Source organism: Nipponia nippon, unplaced genomic scaffold (genome assembly GCF_047370975.1).
Source record: "Nipponia nippon isolate SJK-2023a ecotype South Korea unplaced genomic scaffold, ASM4737097v1 scaffold_21, whole genome shotgun sequence".
Taxonomy (NCBI): Eukaryota; Metazoa; Chordata; class Aves; order Pelecaniformes; family Threskiornithidae; genus Nipponia; species Nipponia nippon.
This window is the reverse complement of record NW_028262338.1, coordinates 397,994-417,352: the sequence shown is the minus strand read 5'-3', so window position 1 is coordinate 417,352 and position 19,359 is coordinate 397,994. Positions and strand designations below refer to the sequence as shown.

Sequence of the window (19,359 nt, the reverse complement as noted above, 5' to 3'; positions counted from 1 at the left end):
TGGGAATTGCTGAGATTCACTGGGGATGAGGATTTAAAATCCATCTTTCCACAAACTCATCAACCCCAGGAACAGGGGAAAACCATGAGAAAAAGTCACGCCACAATTCTTCACTGCAACACCAGTTGCAGGATGCAAAAAGAACAAGATTGAAGAACCAGTCATCGCAGGGAAGGTTATGAAATAAAGACCAATGAAGAGCACATCTAATTGCTCCCCAGTGCAGACCAACCCTAAAAGAGACAAATCTCTTCCAAAGCATTTTCCTAGAGGTTATGAACTTGTGCACTTGTTCTCTGAGCATGAAGTTACTTGGGCAAAGGGTGGGAAACACATGAGAAGAACTTGAATATATTACATAAGTCCCTACTAAAAAGGGAGAGCTTTTCTGCCACCCTCTCACCACCCTGCATGAAGCCAAGGGCTGCAGAGCCCCTGGAGCACTCAGCACTGGCAGACAAAGGGCAGAAGGAATGCTTGAACGGGTGATTTTTGTCTGTGCTGGGAATTTATTCCCTAAGGCCCTTCCCTAGTCTTGCAGGGTTTGCAGCTCTCTGACAGCACTGGGAATCAAGGACTTTATTATGCCACATAAGCCTTAAGGATTTTGTCTCTCATGAAGCACCTTGCTACCAAGGTAATTTCATTACCCAAAAGGACGAGACCTTCTAATGAATTTCAGATGCAACAAGCCATTGCAAAGCTTCCCTTCATCAAACCCTGTGTTACGACAATGGGTAAGCCAATTGTCAGGGGTAATTTTAACAATATATTCTGGAAGAGGCAAACTGGAGAGCAAACTATGAAGAAGTTACAGAAAGAAGCTTGATGTCATCTTTTCTATCACATTTCTCTGTGACAAAGCAGCAATCAGTGCAAGTTGAAATATTGCTGTGTGGGTTCACATTTTGAGGGCTGCATCCACTGAGAGCAAGACAGTCGAAAACACCCTTTTATCTGCCCTTGGTTTCTATTCACATAGTGGTTAAGCACCTGCTTAGATGTCAGAGCAGCATACGTGCCTAGCCATCACAGGGAGAAGGTACCTTTCCTGGACCTCCATTTTACTGCAGCACAAGATGACTCAGAAACCTGGACTGAAGAAAAAGATTTAAAGTTGATCACTGGGATTGGAGATACACCTGCTGGAAAGAGCGTGGGGACACAGCAATAATTTCTGGGTAAACCCTGTTATCGGGATACTGGTTTATCATGGGAACACCTACGAGCTCCAAAGGAGCTCTGATTGCAGGTGGAGCTGTGTAGATCCAATGTGCTTACAGGACAAACAGACAAGACAGACAAAAGGACTCAGCCTGTGCTTTGGAGGCGAGGAATGGAAGCAGGGTATGCCTAGTCCCAGGTCATCAATGATATTTCAGTGTGGGATGTGGATGCTTCAGTCCCACCAGGTTTTCTGGCCTGACAATGCAAATACTTTGTAGATCTGCTGGGACTCAAGCATCCACATCCCACACTGAGGCCACACGAGTGCACTGAGTGATGAAGGTAGAGGGTGTGCAAGGGCAGTCAAAGGAAGAGTTAGAACTCTTGCTTAGGCTGAGAGAGACTATGTTTAGCACACAAGGGAAGCAAAATCCATCTTCAGTCCCCATCAGCTGCAGACCCAGTCTGGAACTTTTTGTAAATCAAATCAAGCTTGACTTAAAGTACTGCCAGCAGATCTAGCCCTGCACCTTCTTCCTGTAGGGCAGCCTACAAACACCAAAAGAAAGTCTGGCCACCACAGAGATGGAACCACTAACAAACAGGAGAGCCACTCTGACAGCAGCCAGCCAGTCAAACTCTAATTAACTAGCAACAGCAGCACTGGATGATCCCACTGGCAGCCCCAGGAAGTTTTCAGCCCCAGCTTTACACTTGCAAAAGCACATTATCTAGGCAGCTGTGGCATGACCAAAGCCTTTCTCCAGATGGAGAAGTTCATGGTCCCTCCACTTAAGTACGGGGCTGACTCTCAGGTGGTCGTGCAGGCTGATTTCTCTAAAGCTTGAAAAGACTTGGGTGCCTGTTTGAAACACTCTTATTCATGTAGTAAGTTGGAGGTATGGCCATCATGTAGGTTTGGGTGGGGGGGTGCTATAAATTGCTTCTCTGGACCTGTGTCATTTGTGGTCTTATTTCCTCAGGCACACAGAGGGGAGTTTCTAGGTGATATAGAGCAAGGAGGGGCTGGAGACAGTTTGGTGATCAGACTTCTCCCAGAATCCTCACCCCAGCTCTCTGCAGGTTATGACCTCTCTGCAGTTCAAATGACTGAGCCTAAAACCCCAGCCTGGTCAGCCAAAGCAGGCCACAGCTTTTCTGTAAAAGTGGCAGTGGAATTGCTGGATATCACAGCAAGAGGCCCAAATGATCTGTACAAACAGGAGGGTGGGCAGGCTGGGTGGCCCAGGGAGATACATGAGTTGCAACCTGTGAACAGACCCTGAGGCCACCCCCTTTCACTAAATGAAATTGAGGTGCTTCCTTGTTCCAATGAGAACTTCCTAGAGCTAGCAAAGGTCCCATCTGCCCTCCCATCAGGTTTTGAAGCTCCCAGTCAGTTTAGCAGACAACCAGGAGACCATCCCCTCTCCCTTCTGCAGGGAATTACAACTTGGCTGTCCTCTCCTCATTTGGGTACTGCTTTGAGCTTAGGCCTGGGCTGCTGAACACTCCTGGTCCTAAGTGGCTCCCTGATGTCTCCTCCAGCTAGATGACATTCACCCTATGCAAAGGGCAATGCCAGGCCCAAATTCACCCAAATGCACCTAGTTTCCCTTTCCATCATTTTCATGGCCAAATCCTCTGAAAAGCCAGGATTCTTAATACATAGTTTCCAGAGCCAGAGCTGAGCCACCCCCAACCCCTTTGTGCATGCTAACCCTCCAGGGTTCTTAGCAAACAGCTTTCAGATCACACCAAAAAATATAAAGATAGCGTTCTTGTTTGGGGTTTTATGAAACTTGTTCTGCACCAGGTGAGGTGAGAGAGGGAGAGCTGGTGCAGGGCTTTTTCTTGATCTCAATAACAAAAGCCCAACAGCAAATCCCTTAATTAAACAGCTGCTTTAATAAGATAGAATTAAAGAGAAATATTGATAGCGAGTAAATCTTACATCCCTTCAGATGCTGGGAGCTCTGCACTCGTGCAGCATCAGACAGACCCCAGATGAATTTTCCTACAATGCTGCACAGGTCTTGTGTCTGGAGAGAATCTACTTTTTAGTCATTTGAGCTATTATTTTCCTACAAGGAAACAATTCTATTCACCATGTGTACTGTCAAACAGAAAGGATGTTCACATGAGCACTCCTTGCTGCACTGTTAGATAACGGAAAGGCCATGCAGGGTAATCTCTGGTACCGGGTGGGAGCTGCCCGCAGGCTCCTCCATTACCATGACCTGGCTGAGTCTGTCCTGCAGCCACCGGATTTGTGCAGTACAGTCCAGCCTGAAGGCCATGCTGGACATCCAACACAGCCCAGCACAGCATGGGCCTGGGCATACTCAGGGTCACTCTGACGTGGATCACTGACTTCTCCATGGACAGTGGCTCCCGATCAGGATCACTGCATTCACCCCTTGATCTACATACAGTTTTCCTTTCCAAAGGAATGATAAGTTACAGATTATGTTAATAACATACAGGCTTCACAAGCCCTAAGCATGAGGTGCAACAGAGCATACATGTCATGTTCAGGATCACTGACTCCTCCAAGACAATGTCTTCCACAAGGCTCCCAATACAAAACTTTAACATAACCAGCCGTGCAACAGCAAGGTTCGGGGGCATTTCTGCCGAGGGCTGCTGAGCTCATTTTATGAGGATGGTGCTGCAATTTATACGCTCTTTTTTATTTGGAATTTTATTTGTCTTTGGTTGAATTTTCCATCTGCCTAAACATGCCCAGTGGGAGCTGAAGATGCCCACACAATTCTTGTAACGTTACACCTGAGTGACAATATCCACAGCTCTGCCCAGCTACCTCCCATCCTGCTTCTTCTTGGCTGGCAATGGTCAATGGGCCTTTGCCTCTGCACCCGGGTTTGTGCAGGCATGTGTGCCCACTTGCCATGTTTGACAAGGGGACACAGCTCACAGCGCCAGGCCCTGCTCCTTTCCAGCGGGCATTGCTCCTTCAGCTCCCCTCGGCACAGCCCTGCGCTGCAGAGCTCATCTGGTACCTTCGGCACAGCCTGCTAAACAATGAGATCTCTTTTCCACCATCCAAAGCAGACAATCCTCCTAGGGCTTTACTCAACAGAGCTAAGTTTCAGTGAGGAAGGGGGACACGTAGAGTCAGATACCTAGGTTTTGATCTCATTTTTCCAGGCTTAACAACAATGGGAGCAGCCTCAGAAGTACAGAACACCCAGCAGAACTTGCAGAGCAGCTCAGCAGCCTCTCCACACTGGGAGACGTCTGCCTCTCCAACCCAGAGACATAACAGTTGTGCCACTCTGGCTTAGAAGTTTTAACAAAGCCTTTTCTTTCTGGAGGAAGCCAGCGTCAGTCTCAGACCTGCATTCATTTGAGTCCTAACAACACTTGGGTGCTAAGAACATGAAAACTGAGCGGCTTTTCTAGCAAGAAGGACAAAAACGTACCATGGATGCGTGCTTGTACAGCTCACAAATGGGTGACAGCATTAAAGTGCTGCTACATTTTAACATAAGTACTCAAGAAGAAAGTAAAAACAATTTTTAACTGATCATTCAAATATACCTGAGTCATCTTCTCCTTTGCATAAACATCACTTCTAATCCCAACATCCTGGGCAGAGCTCTCTGATTCACACACATCCCCTTTGCAGTCACTGAAGCTCTGAGCACCGCGATTCCTTAGCTCCAGTCTTGCTAAAGGAGCCAAGATACATTTTGTTCACATTTCACGTCCTCCTTCCTCTCATCACAAGTATTTCCCCAGAAGGGAAGCTGAGCTGCTGCATACACCAACAGGCAGAAATCACCTTGGGTAATCTGGGTTGGGATCAGCCACCAAGACACAGTTGCATTCAAATGACTGTGGATCATCACAGCACACAAGACAAACAGATTTCTCATGACAGCACCTAAGTATCCAGCTGTGGAACATGATGCTCAAAGTGTCAAAGCCCTGATGGTCATCTCCTGCTCCTGCTCCTCAACAACAGAGTGAACCATGCAAAGGGCACACATGCACGCACACACCAGTGACTGGCTCTCAGATCAGCCTCTCTTGGATCAATGGGACTTCCCAGAGAACATCTGCTTCCTATTGGAGCAGGTCCCTTTGCTTTCATTCACAGAAAGTTAAGAGCCCTTTGGGCACACCTCACCTGGAAAATGTGCCATTGGGAAAGCACTGAGAATGTTCTGCTGCCTTTTAAGGCAACTAAGCAACTGGAAGCAAGAGGAAGTCAGCAGCGGTGAGCAGACGAGAATCCGAGAATCATCATTTTAACGAAATTCACAAGCAGAGGCTGTGATGTTATTCCCCATGTTCCAGACAAACAGAATCTAAATGCTTCTGAGTACAATGAACACAAAAGCACCACGGGCCCAAAACCACACCATCACAGAGACCACAGGCTTGTAGCAAAGTATTAGAGGATGGAGCTTGGCAGGCAGGCACACTGCAGTTCTTTTGGAGTTGATGTAGTTGTTCTTGGTGCCACCACCAGAAAAAGCAGCATGCACAAGTCCAAAACCAGCACAGAGCACTGCGGCCATTGGAGGTTTGCAATGGAGGTAGCAGCTTGCTACAAAAATCCCCTCCTCCCCCAAGCAGGGTTGCAAAGGAAACAGGTCTTTCCCAGACCCAAGGTTGTCAGACTTTACTGCCATAACCCTGAGGTCTCTGCAGCAATGGCCTCCTGACCAGAGAGTACCTCAAGTCAAAGCCTCTCTGCTCCCTTGGATGGATGCCCTTGTTGCATCCAGGGAGATGTCATCCATACGTGCTGCTGGAACCACTTCTGCTAGCAAATGGAAATCCTCCCACATGGCTGCTGAGCCCAGTGCTGCAGCCATCACTCACTCCATGCCAGACTGAGTCATTCTGAGTAACAACTATTGATGTCAAATTGATCTCTGGGAGCCAGTTCAGCTATGCACAAGGCAAGTATCTGCTTACTGTGAGTCACAGTGGGGCAGAGCAGTACCAGCTCACCTACAAGTAGCCCCACAAGTGGGACTGTTTACAAGTGTAAGCTGAAGGCACTTTTTGATTTACACTGACTGACACTGCTCAAGTAAAGAATCAGAAAATGAGCCAGGTATAGAGGCCAAACACCATCAGAGCCCATTTCTCCTCTTTTGTTACAACCATTCGAAACGGGCATGCTTTTATGGACATCAAGGGGTGATGATGATGCCAAATCAGCCAGGTGAGAGAAGCATCAGGGCTCTTTGTTTGCTGATACTCAGATATTGCACATGTGAAGTCTTCATTGCCACAGCCAGGGCACCACACAGATCTAGTGCAATTTAGTCTACAGCTTAGAGCGTTTCCAGAGGTACACAACGCCATACAGAGCTGCTGTGCTGCTGCAGTCCTGCTCAGAGCTGCTATGCAAGGCCCACCCTGTAAGGCAGCAGCACCAACCCCGGGTTGCTCTCCCCAGCCCCTGCTGCCACCCTGACCCTTTCCCTGGCGTGCATATCCTGGCCTGCATCAGGCTGTCTCACCCTGTGCGACAAGCGCAGCTGTGTGTGTTTAGTTTACCCAGAGTGGCACTGGGGGTGGAACAGTGACCTTTCTCATGAAACTGTATGGGAAACGAAATTCCCTCTTTCAAAACTTTGTCATGTCTCAACTAGCTGCTCTGCAAGTAATTTTTACAAAAGAAGGAGGGAGCTGTCAGCTGGGACCTGTCAGTGACCGAGAGCACAAATCACACTACCTCCCCAAGCCATGGAGACAAAAGCAAAGCACTTGGCAAGATGACTGCTAACCCCACTGCCTTGGTGCCAAGCTACCCGGGCTGCCTCCTCCAGTGGGCTCCTTGGAGCAACGCAGACAGGAGGAGCTGGCAGCCATCATGACAGGCGGCAGGGGAGGGCTGGGAAATCAAAGAAGGGCCATTTCCACACAGAGAAACATTCCCGTGCCTTGAAGCAAGCAGGAGCTTGTGCCTAGAGGCACATGTCCCATCCAGCCTGCCTTGCTAACGTAGCAGAGTGCATGTGCCTTGCTGCTCCCGTACACACCAGCTTAGCAACACAAGCAGAGTCAGTGCTGCTGGGTGAACTGCAGCTCATGTTCTGGGGAGTGAAGCCACCCAAAGACTAAACCTGGGGGAGGTCTGGCTCCTTCTCCCCTCCTGCCAGAGCCATGAGGCTAAAAATCTCTTTGTCTCCATTTGTCAGGACCCCCAATCACAGAATCTGTAACCTTGTGATAACAACACTCATGGCTTATAACTGCAAACAACACTGTTAGGAGACACTGGAAGACAGAAAAAACCTTCGGCACAGTAGACTTAAAAAATAAAGGAGCCAGAGTCTATTACCTGCATAGGAGAGGTCTGTCCAAGGAGAGGATTTCCAAGGAGAGGAGAGCATCACACTCAGCCTCTGTTTCAAAGGCATGTGCTGAACAGGGTAAAAAATAGTTCTCTGCAGTCAGATAAATACATGCAGGGAAAAATCACCACCTCCAGCTTCATCTGAGCTCTGGGCTGTTGCTCATGGCATGCTGACACTTTCATATCTTGGGAAAATCTGTCACTTCAAAGTCACGCTGACATATGAGGAGTGAAAGGCAGGAGCAGCCTCACGTTTGCATGCTGCACCTAAATAAAGCAAGTTGCCAAGATACCTTTACTGCTCTCAAGGTATGTTGCTGAACATGATCCAGGTATGCACAGATGTTAGCCACAACCATCCATCCTTAGCACTATGATGCATTGGTCATTCACACATTGAGACCTCTCTTTCCTTTGCCAGGTTCTCGCTGGATTTTGTCCCGCTACTTCTATCCCAGTTACCTGCATACAGAGTTCAGAAACAAGATCACTTCCCAGCTCTCAAAGGGTTTAGGACTGGATTTTCCCAATCATCTAACAAAAATACAGGCTCTTGCTCACTTTAGGTCAATGCATTTGTGTGCAGAGGATGAGCAGCTTTACTTACCCATTAAGACACTCTTGCAGAGGTTTGGGAACCTTGTACTAGACTTTTAGAAGTTGATGGTACGAAATTCTGCTATATCAAGGGCAGAACACGCCCTTTAGCTTAGACCTGTCCTTTTTTTACTCTTCTCACCAGCATTAACTACCTGTTTGTAGCTTTTTCCTTTTTTTAATGGGCTCTTTTGGGAGAGGATTATGAACAAAAGGCATTCCTAAGGAGTTAGAGACCCTCTAACAGGTGCCTTGAAAAGCCTTGTCAGTGCTAACTGAGGGCAGATGGAGGTACGTACCAGCAACACTTTTCCCTTCAGCCCTAGTGACAAGATCCTGCAGTGAGGGTGGCAGGATTAGCCCCTTACATCTTGTGGCACTGTAACATTAAGGTTCATGCAATGCCCTAGACACATACTGAGTCACTTCTGCATCAGATCTCAGCTCTGCATCCAGCAGATGCACAGATGTACACCAGCATCCTATGATGTAGGCCCAAAAATCTGCCCTCAGCATCTCTGTTCGGGTTCCAGAGCCTCAAGCTGTGGGTCCAGTCTGGGTAGAACCATGGCTACACAGTTAGACTTCTTAGAGTGCTTCAGCCACTTGCTCTGGTGGAGCAAGGCAACTCAGCAGCACTGAACTGCATGTCATTGGGGTGGCAGTGTCAGAACCATGACAGCCAGGACCTCTGCAGCCCAGGCAGGAAACCCATGCAGCTAATGCAGCAAAGCAGATCCCTGTGTAAAAGGGATCATCCTGAAGGGAAATCTCTCTTAATGACTACCACTGAAATTATTAGACCTAGCAGTAAAATCCAACTTGGTATTTTATCAGAGAGTCACTAGCATTCAGCGGGTATGAATAGAGGTCTTCCATGCAGTGCCCAGGTCAGATTTCAGGTCACTGGGAACAGAGCATGAAGATGTTCTAGACTCAATTGGGAATCTCCAGGAAGAGATTTGGGAAGTGAAGTTTCCAGACAATAGTATAAAAGAAAGATTTGATGAAAGTAGCATAGGCATTGGTGCTTGCCAAAACTAAGGAAAGAGATTATCCAAAGCCTGGATACTTAAATATGGACAATTTAAAATTTAAATTTGAAACAAAATAGACAATTTGGAACTATCAAATGGGAAATGAGTTAAAGATCTCCTCAAAACATTGGCTCTCTTCCACAGCACAACTCACCGTGGCAAGTTTCTTCACCTCCTCCTAGAAGGCTCTTTCCCAGGCCCCTTCTCCACCCAGGACTTTGCTTTCTCTTCATACTGTGAAGTCAAGCTCTAAGCTTGGCCCCTTCAGTTCACTCCATTCACTGTCCAGAAACCAGAGGAAAGTGCAGTCACATCACTTTTTACACAGCATGAGATTCCCACTGTCCAGTTCAGGTCTTCTTTTTCCCTGCAGGCCTATTTACTTCAGAATCTCTTCTGGCATCTCCCCTATCTTTTCCCACTCCTGCCTTCCTCTACTAAGGGCCCCCAGAGGTCATCCACAGGGGTCTCTAACAGGCAGTTTCACCAGTCAGATTCAGAGAACCATCCTGTGGTCCCACCATCCACTGCAGCTCTTCCACATGTTCTCCACATAGCCCATGTGCTGTGAGGTGGGGAATGAACTTAGCAGGTGAGCTGGAGTGTCACTAGCCCACTTAGACTAGGACCACTTAAGTGGACACTTCACCACAGCGAGCCAAGGGGGGGTACACAGGCTCACCTTTTGGGAGGCAGTCAGCAACCTGGGCAAAATCCTTCCTGCCATCTTTTACCTTCTAAGCTAGTGTAGGAAGCCAAGGAGTGGTGTTTTCTTTTCTCTGTACCTCCTACATGTGAGAATTCCAAAGTGGGTCAGATACGCTTTGTGAGTGGAAAGCCATTACAGGAAAGCCAGTTGTGAACATATTCCTCCCATTTCTGGAGTGTGCATAGGCTCATTATTATGTTAGTTAATACTTTCAGGGGACTAAGAAAAAAAAAAAATAACCAGAGGAGGTTTTCCAAATCATACAATGGCATGGTATTTATTGGATGGTCTGAAGGCAAAGACTGTGTTGTGCCAAACCAGTAGGGTCTGCTGCTAATTATGAGCTTTCCCTGGAGATGACGTGCCTACCTCCATTCTCATCTCTAGGTTCCTGACCCCAAAATCAGCCAGCATCCTGCACCCAAACCACAGTATTCACTACTGCAGAAGTATCTTATAGAGATGATCCCTCATGTGCAGAGGTGCTCCCTCATTTTGCCAGAGAAATCCAAAAGGAAACGAAGGGCCAAACTTCCCTACACACACATACATGTATGTGTGCTCACTGCCTTCCTCCAGCCTGCATCAGGACCACCTGGCCTTTGCAGATCACACAACACCTCCAAATTCCACCTAGGCCAGCTTCCTCACAGCAGGGACAGCCTGGCCCCAGCAAACACTAACTGACAAACATGGTGTTTGTGCAAAAGGTTCAGCAAAGTTGCAGGGAGAGTTAACATTTGCAGCACATCCCCTGGCAGGAACTTGGCAGATTCCCCATGTTACCCACCCCATCTTGTTTTCTCATCAGGCTGCTGGCAGGGCCCAGGCCAGAACACATGCTGTGCCATCACAGCTAGGGAACAAGACAGCGAAAAGCCAGTGCCAGGTATGTGTCATAGAGCTGTTCTGGAAGCCCAGACCTGCTCCTCCCAGATGACCATGGGAGTATCATACTCTGCCACTCACAGGACATCATTAACAGGGATACTGAGGCCAGCCCCAGTGATCTGGAGCCAGAAAAGCAGTTCTCCTCTATGTGCAGGGAAAGCTTCTGTTTTGTGGTGGTAGAGCTGGTGTCAGTGCCTGGAGCAGCTGCAAAGTTAATTCAGATTAGCCCATGTGGCTCTACAACAGATCCCTGCAGCAGGAAAGCAAGGATTGATGTGACTCCAATAACCAATGGGTGAGAAAGGATCCACCAGTTACTGGGGCCAAACACCACCCAAAGCACGTCATTGAACTTAAATCCTTACTCAGGTTTGTTGCCACAGACATTTGGGTGTGAAGCAGGGAGCCCCCAAATAAAACATTTGATTAATCTAGATACCAGGTCTTGGAGGCTGCAAGATTCAATCAGTGTGGAAACAAGACCAACATGAGCAATCCCATGTGGGCCAGGATCCATGAAGCACTCCCTGCAGTAGGAAGGTTGCCACTGTTAGACCATGCAGACCAATAACAGACCAGTGCTTTCACCAGGGCTCTTTTGTAGGTCTTTTCAAATCCCTCCCCACCCCTTCCTTTAGTTCTGTTCAAGCCTCTCTCTGGCAGAACTGCTCTACACTGGTGAACAGCAGCTTTGGTGGTTGGACCTACATTCAGATAAGGAAGAACTTTGCATTTCTAGAAACCAGAAAAAACATTTCAGCCTTTTTACCTAAGAAATGGGTCAAATTAAACTGCTTGATCTGTGCATGAATCTGTATTTGTCCTCCTAGAAACTTCTGACTCTCCTGTCTGATTTCAACTCCATTTAAGCAGGCGGGCAGAAATGCAGAGATTGTGGCAGCCAGAAAGGTCTGCAATGTGAGCAGCTGCGGAGGTAGAGAGCCAGGCCCAAAGGCTCTCATGTGCCCAGGGAGCCTCTAACCCCACTGGAGTAAGTGTGGCTGCCTGGAGGATGTTGCCTGGATGTTCCAGAAGAGAAAGAACTGATGTCTCCACAAAGCTCCAAAGGTTGCAACATCTCTGCAGAAATGCCCACAGGCCACATTAGCTACCTAATGCCAGAGAAAAGGGTATGCTAGAGAGAAAAGAACAAGCAAAGGTCAGGAAAGAGCAGATGGAGGAAGAGTAAGAAAGATAGCACAGAAGCCTGGGAGTGTCCTGGAGAAGAACGAGAGAGCAGAGAGACAAAAGTTGCTGCAGCTGTTAACTGTGACACTGCTGTCCAATAAAGCCCTAAACAACTCTTTACCTGATGGGGGAACTTTCTTGAAGACCAATTGCAATGCCTGTCACAAATCAGACTTTCCTGAAGCAATCTAGGGTCCACTGGCCCCAACATTCATGAACAGTTTCTTCTAGGACAAATTTCTAGGTAACTTTCTTTCCACACCCACCTCCTACACAACACACCAAAGTCAATAAAGCTACAGAAGGAGGTACTTGAGCCCAACCCTACAGAGCAATTTTTCAGTATCTATCTCAGCTGCTAGTGTAACCATTGCATCCTCGTGCAGCCATCTGGAAGATGTACTGATGAGCCAGACCTGCAGGCACAGGGAGAGGGATGGTGGGGCAAGGAAGACAGAATGCCATTTAGATGTTGGATTGGGCTCACAGATGGGATGACAGAGATATTAGCGTGGTCAATGCAAACCTGTCAGCCCAGAACTGCAACAAAATGAGACTGTCTGCTCCGCCACTCCTTGGGGCAGCTCACAGCTGCATTGCTTGCCTTAGTACTGACCCAGTGTGTATCTGGACTCTGCAGAGTCCACATGAGCTCCATTACCCTTTCTAGACAAGCTGATGGTCCAGGGAATAGGTGGTCAGATCTGCATCCTGACAGTGCAGAAACCTCTCCACAAACCACGTCTGTTTCCAGAAAGCCTTCATGGGGCCTGCAGGACAGGTAACAGTATGATCTCCATCTTAAAGGACCAAGGAATACCTGCAGGCCCCAGGGCAGAAGTTCTCATCCCCCGTGGTGTCTTCTGCTTCTTTCTGGTTCTAAGCTCAATAGGAGCATCTCTTCTGCATTTTCTATCCAGCTGGGGTAAGACTTTACAAAGCCAGGCACCTGTATGCATGCACTTGCTAGAGAGCCAGGTTTGTGCAAAGGGGGCTGTTTGGACCTGACAATTTCTGAGAAAGCAGAAAGAAATCATCAGCACTGCTGAGAAAGCAGGCTAGTAAGCAGCCTCTTATTATCTCCTGACCAATATGCTAGGATCTGTCCAATCCACTCTGGAGCTGAATTCAGTTCAGTGCTTTTCTTACAATCTTCTGAAAACTACAACATTCCCCTGCTTGATCTCCTCAGTTTGCTTGCTCAGCCTTGCCTGCAGTGCTGGTGTGAACTCCTCAGTGAAATTTCTACCTGGGACAGTGGGACTGAGAGCCTATTCTAATCCACTTGATCTCTTCCGTTAGGCAACTTCTGATGCTAAAGTATTTTATGCTAATTGCATACAAGCCAGTTATAAAAAAAAATGCAAAAAGTTATATATGACCCACTTCAGTGTCTTCTACTTTTATAATGTATTTGATGACACCCCTCAGGGAAAACACTCCCGCATGAACAAGTAACGACACAAGAGGAAAGCGTAAGTAGGGCAATCTGGATATGGATGATAATTACCGACGCATAAAAATATATCATGAGATACACTTAAATAACTTCACATGAGGCGGCAGTTCTGGCTTAGCAATTCCTTTACCATGATATCATTTTTGTGCTCACAGGCCAAGTGAAAGTAGCTAAAGATCTTAGGACCAAATGGACCGAGGAGTCAACGCGGGTGAGTCTGTGTCCTTTCTCCTATCACATTCTCACTGGCACTGAATTTGGCCCTAGAAAGCTAGTGCTAGTTTTCCCTGTGCTTCCTCCTTCTGGCAAACCAAGCCTCAGTTAATCCTGCTGTACCGGACTCCAGATCAACAGATGTTCCCTCTTCACAGCTGACCCACTATTTGCTTTGGAATAAGAGACAGACCAAGGTCTTTGTTTGTATGGGAAGCAATACCTTCTTTTGGTTTGAGCAAAAGACTCCCAAACTGAGATAACGCATTGTAGAACTCATTTATCCAGCTCTCAGGAGTAAAGATCCCCCTTACTGTAATGCCTTGGGAGTTTCTGGAACTAATTGTGCCCTTTGGGCTGGCCTGAAGGGACGCATCCTGCAGTATTGCTTATCACTATCCTCCTTCAAACAGTGTATTCACATGCTACTTGACGAGCAGACACATCTCACTGAGAAGCAGCACCTGAGACAACAAACAGACCCCCTGAAACATCTCCCAGCTCAGCAGAACATGCACGTGGTTTCTTTCTATCTACACTCTGTCAATGCACCAAGACTCATTCTCTGCACAGGTCTCCTTGCAGACTGCCTGGAAAGCCTAATGAAAATAGGCAACTTGAACACTGCCAGCACTGGCCCAGGGACATGCAACCATGAGCTCAGAAAGACAGCAAACAAGGCTAAACAGGCATTACAAGAAGATGATGACTGGGCATGTCAACATTGCAGGCAGGAGGCCTAGCAAGTAGGCAGGAACCTGAGCTCTCCTGGAGACAGCACACCAGGCAAACAGATATGAGTTCTCCTCCAAGCTGCTGGATCCAGGATATGGGGAGAAGCCAGAAACAAAAGACAGGCCTGAAAATAGGGACTAAGGACAATCAAAGTGTTTTACACCATGACAGGTGCATGTGTCTTGCGTAAGGGTGAGCTGGTAGGGTTGAAGCACATACAGCAGCCTACATACCTAAGCTTCCTACCTGAGCATCAATATCATGTCCCTCAAATCAAAGCACATATAAACATGTTCCTCAGGCCCTTGACTGTGTTTCTGGTATATAATTTAATGGCTGAGCTATGCTTTAGCTTGGGATAAATTTAAGCTTCCTTGCAAGAAGGCTTGCTGGAGGGCTATAAAGTGCTTAATGATGGTCCTGCGATTTTCTGTTCAAGACAACCACATCCTTCTTTAGTCCACACAATTAAGGTTCTTCCCCAGAGAGAGTCACAGGACCCAAAGCCCCTCCTCACATCCTCACACACACAGTGAAGATCCCAGAACATGTTGTGGTGGAGAAGCGCACAGAAGGGAACTAAACCAAATACTCAGAGCACTGTGACAACCAGCTTGTAGACACCTCACGCTGATCTACCAGACTGGGAATGGATGTCTAGCTAAACAACCAAGAAACCATATCTGTAATGCTTCATACAACTCAAGTTTGCCTCCTGAAATAAAAAGCAATGGTAAGGTTTGTCAGTCTTGGGAGAAAAGAAAGGCATCCCTACCCACCTCACCAGCTGCAAAATAACCCTTTGTTGGTCTCAGACCAGTCTGGATCTCTGAGCAGTTCTGTCCAAATTTTCTGCTGCCCACAGTCAGTCTGAAATGTCTTTTCTACCTTAGTCCCTATGACACTATTATATTCTTTCCTTGCATAACGTATATACAGTAGAAATAGCAGTGGCTTAATCTGTACTTTCCACTCCTATTGTTCTCTAATGACCTGCTGTAATTATCCAAACTGAACTCTTCTGGCAGAGCACAGCATCATTTCTTAACTGGCTCAGTCTGTGCCCAGTGGGCTACTGACCCTATCTGGAAGTATTTTCTTCTGGTCAAGTGTCCTAGGACCCAGTGATCCTCTCAATAGGGCAAGTCCAGCAGCTCTGGGCTGAGATGGAAATGACCACTATTGTATTAGCAGAAGAGGGAGAGCTCTCCCAACCATTGCTAGAGCTTCACACCCTGAGATGGAGAGACAAAAATACCATCTTCCCTGACAGAGGGAAGAAGGGAAAACAATGAAAATACTTCCCAGGTGCCCTACAAGCACAATCGCGTTCAGACAGGAAGCTTCATTAGCAACCTGCTAGCTTTGGTGGGGTTCTGTGATTTGTTTTGTTTTTTAAAAAGACACATTGCCTCTTGCCAGACTGGTTTGGTTTGGCTTCCTGTGCCAGTGAGGCAGGAAAAAAACACAAAACCTTATAAAAAGTATGATCTTTTTCGCCTGGTTTCCTTTTTTAAAGCTGCTGAAATGTAGACCAACAGCAATTACCGCCCTGTTTTTGATCCCTAGTTTGGATATGGGAAGTGAAACTGAACTCCCTGGGAGCACACAGTTACATGAATTATCTGAGCAGAGTGCGCACTCATCTTTTGAAAGCCAAGAGATCAGAAGGAGGTTGATCCTCCATTTTCTGTCCTGGCAAAACTGCTATCATAATCAACAAACACATGGTGATTCAGGGACCAAGAGAGTCCATTTGAGAGATGATTGTTACAACAACTTCTCATTTAATTTTAGATTGCAGTGGTTTTGTTGCACCTCCAGCACCCATTACCCAGGAATCTCCAATGATGGAGATCCCCCGCCTCCCTGGTGACCCATCCCCGGGCTGTACCACCCTCCTGGGGAAAGAGCCATTGAAGGCATACGGAGCCTTCAGGCTGAAAGGACACAGCAGTCTGGGCAGCACAGGGACGAACAATCACCATGCTCAATTCTGGACTGCTGTTCACCATATAAGCATAGCCCACCCTGCTCCCCAGAAAACCAGCTGCAGCCTCTTCTGCCATGCGAGCCCACAGGCTCTGGCACCCTGCCAAACTTTTGCATTGATGGGGGAAAAATAAGCACACTGCAGTGTTTACAGAGATGGAGAGAGGATTAAAGCCTTTCGTGAGCAGCTAGTAACCCAAACCAGAGGCGCAGGGCAGAGATTGTGTGTCATGGCACCTAGAGAACAGAGTGGGATATTAAAGGCAGATTAGGAGAGACCAGGAGAGACCAGTCTCTCACCAGGAGAGACCTTGCAGTCCAAACATGCTTGAACTTGTTGATAAACCTGTTGCCTTCAGTGGATAACCACCAAAGCAGGCTAAAAAGCTGGGGCCGCAAAGCAAACACCAGGCCTGATAACAGGCATTTAATATTTATTAGTGCAGGGTTATGAGCCCCTCTCTCTATACTTCTACCTTTGCTAACAGCATCAGCCCTTCTGCAATCCCATCAGGAGAGAGGCCTTTCCCTGGTCAAATGGTTTGTGTCAGGCTGACACCAGACGCCTCTGTGTCTCACTGAAAGCAGCAGTTTTATGGCCAACTGCCAAAATTAGTTTATAACCTGTGACTGGTACCAGCAATCGCTATGTCTGACTGAAGGGAAAGTGCCCTGATCTCAGGTCTATGATTATATATGTCAGGAGAAGAGCTAACTGTATTATCATGCATACTGCTTTAGGGTAGCTTACATTATCATATTAACCCCTCGAGCTCAAGACGCACTGCAAAGAGCATCTGCCCTGAAGTGCACAGTGAGGAGAGCTGTGGATGTGTTGAGAAGTGCCTGTTCTATTGCTATTCCAGTCTGGGCATTACAGGCCAGTGGTCTCTTTTCATCAGATATAGTCTCCTCTGCAACTACATCCTTCTGTCTGGTCCTGGGCAGTTACTTCTGTAGACTTCTATGGCTTGTGGTAGAACAGTGCTTTACATCTCCTACCTACTGGTCTTAAGAGCCAAACAAATGTTCATTGCTTACCCCAACACTAAAATACTAGTCCTGCTTTACACATTCATTGTCATCATTACATGATCTCATATCCAGGAAGTTAATGACTGTATGCAGCCAAAGTGGCACTGAAAGTAAGTAAGTGGATCCCTTAGAGGAAGAGCAAGTAATAAAATGGCAGAAATTCTCTTTATGCTAGAGATAGATCAAGGTCAGATTCACCAGCCCATGATCTAGAGGACCACACTTCCTAGCGCTTAGCACCTTCACAGAGAACAGGATGCCGTACAGAGATGAAGCAAGTGAAGGACTGAAAACTGCAAGAAGAGTTCAGAAGCTTTCAATCAAGGAAAAGGAAAAGGGCAAAGGGGAAAATGCTCTAAAGGAATAAGAGAAAAATCTATTGGATTGAGTCATCATAGTAGGCCAAATGGGCATACTTTAAAACTCACCTGGTGTACTAGAAAGGCAAATGCTATTGAGTGATCATGAAATAAGAGGAAACACAGCAAGCTGTCAAGGTCTGCAGAAGAACTTCAAGGGAAGGTAAGGCCTTCTGGCAACAGGAAGATGTGGCAGGAAGATGGTCATCCTTGGGACAGTCAGCTCCTTCTCCTGCTCCTGTGTGACTTTTGCTATGGTAATGGAGATTGAACTTCCAAAACAAGTTGCTGGCACACAAGAAGTGCACATAGTAGCATCCGGGTAGCAGAAGGTTCCCCACCACTATTTCAGTCTCCACTGTATTGAAGATGCAAATTACTAGATGCTCTATAATCACCACAGCATCTAGGACACTGGCCTGGATATCCTCTCACAGTGTATCCTCACCTGGCCCAGCCGAGCATCAGCAGGATTTCAAAGAAAACTATACAGACAGGAAAAAGAGAAGGATTTTGTCCAGTACTTCAATAGAAGATTACCTCTACTCATTCCACATACAATAAAGTATGTGGAAAAAATTAAAATAAAAAAAATAAAATGCTTACCTGGCAGGGAAGACACCATGATCAGGCAGGTGGTTTTCCCAGGGTGAGGCTCATCCCCTGCACTCCGGGTGTGCTGACCCCTGCGATTTCCCCAAATGCGGGAAACTCGACTGCATAATTTGTGGTAGTGGGGGACTACGATTCCTTTTATTTTCTCGGTGCCAGGGAAGGTCACGGAGCAGATCATCTTGAGTGCCATTATGCAGCAAGTGCGGGACAACCGAGGGATCAGGCCCAGCCAGCATGGGTTCATGAAAGGGAGGTCCTGTTTCACTAACCTGGTCTCCTTCTATGACAAGGTGACCCGCTTAGTGGATGAGGGGAAGGCTGTGGATGTTGTTCTACCTGGACTTTAGTAAGGCCTTTGACACAGTCTCCCACACCATTCTCCTGGAGAAGCTGGCTGCACATGGCTTGGATGGGTGCACTCTACGCTGGGTTAAAAACGGGCTGGATGGCCGAGCCCGGAGAGTGGTGGTGAATGGAGCCAAATCCAGTTGGCGGCTGGTCACGAGTGGTGTTCCCCAGGGCTCAGTACTGGGGCCGGTCCTGTTCAACATCTTCATTGATGATCTGGATGAGGGGATCGAGTGCACCCTCAGTAAGTTTGCAGATGACACCAAGTTGGGTGGAAGTGTCGATCTGCTGGACAGTAGGAAGGCCCTGCAGAGGGACCTGGACAGGCTGGATCGATGGGCCAGGGCCAACTGCACGAGATTCAACAAGGCTAAGTGCCGGGTCCTGCACTTCGGTCACAACAACCCCATGCAACGCTACAGGCTGGGGGAGGAGTGGCTGGAGAGCTGTCTGGCGGAAAAGGACCTGGGGGTGTTGGTTGACAGCCGCCTGAACATGAGCCAGCAGTGTGCTCAGGTGGCCAAGAAGGCCAATGGCATCCTGGCTTCTATCAGGAATAGTGTGGCCAGCAGGACCAGGGAGGTGATAGTGCCCCTGTACTCGGCACTGGTGAGGCCGCACCTCGAGTACTGTGTTCAGTTTTGGGCCCCTCACTACAAGAAGGACAT

General features: G+C 47.5%; 1 protein-coding gene and 1 non-coding gene across 7 annotated transcripts in view; one reads left to right on the top strand and one right to left on the bottom strand.

Annotated features, from left to right (window-relative positions):
- Positions 1 to 19,359, bottom strand: part of NRG2 (neuregulin 2) — a 176,211-nt gene that overhangs the window by 111,181 nt on the left and 45,671 nt on the right. The window lies entirely within an intron of this gene.
- Positions 18,327 to 18,483, top strand: LOC148055500 (U1 spliceosomal RNA). Its single transcript, XR_015705331.1, has one exon. It is a non-coding gene; the product is annotated as a U1 spliceosomal RNA (small nuclear RNA).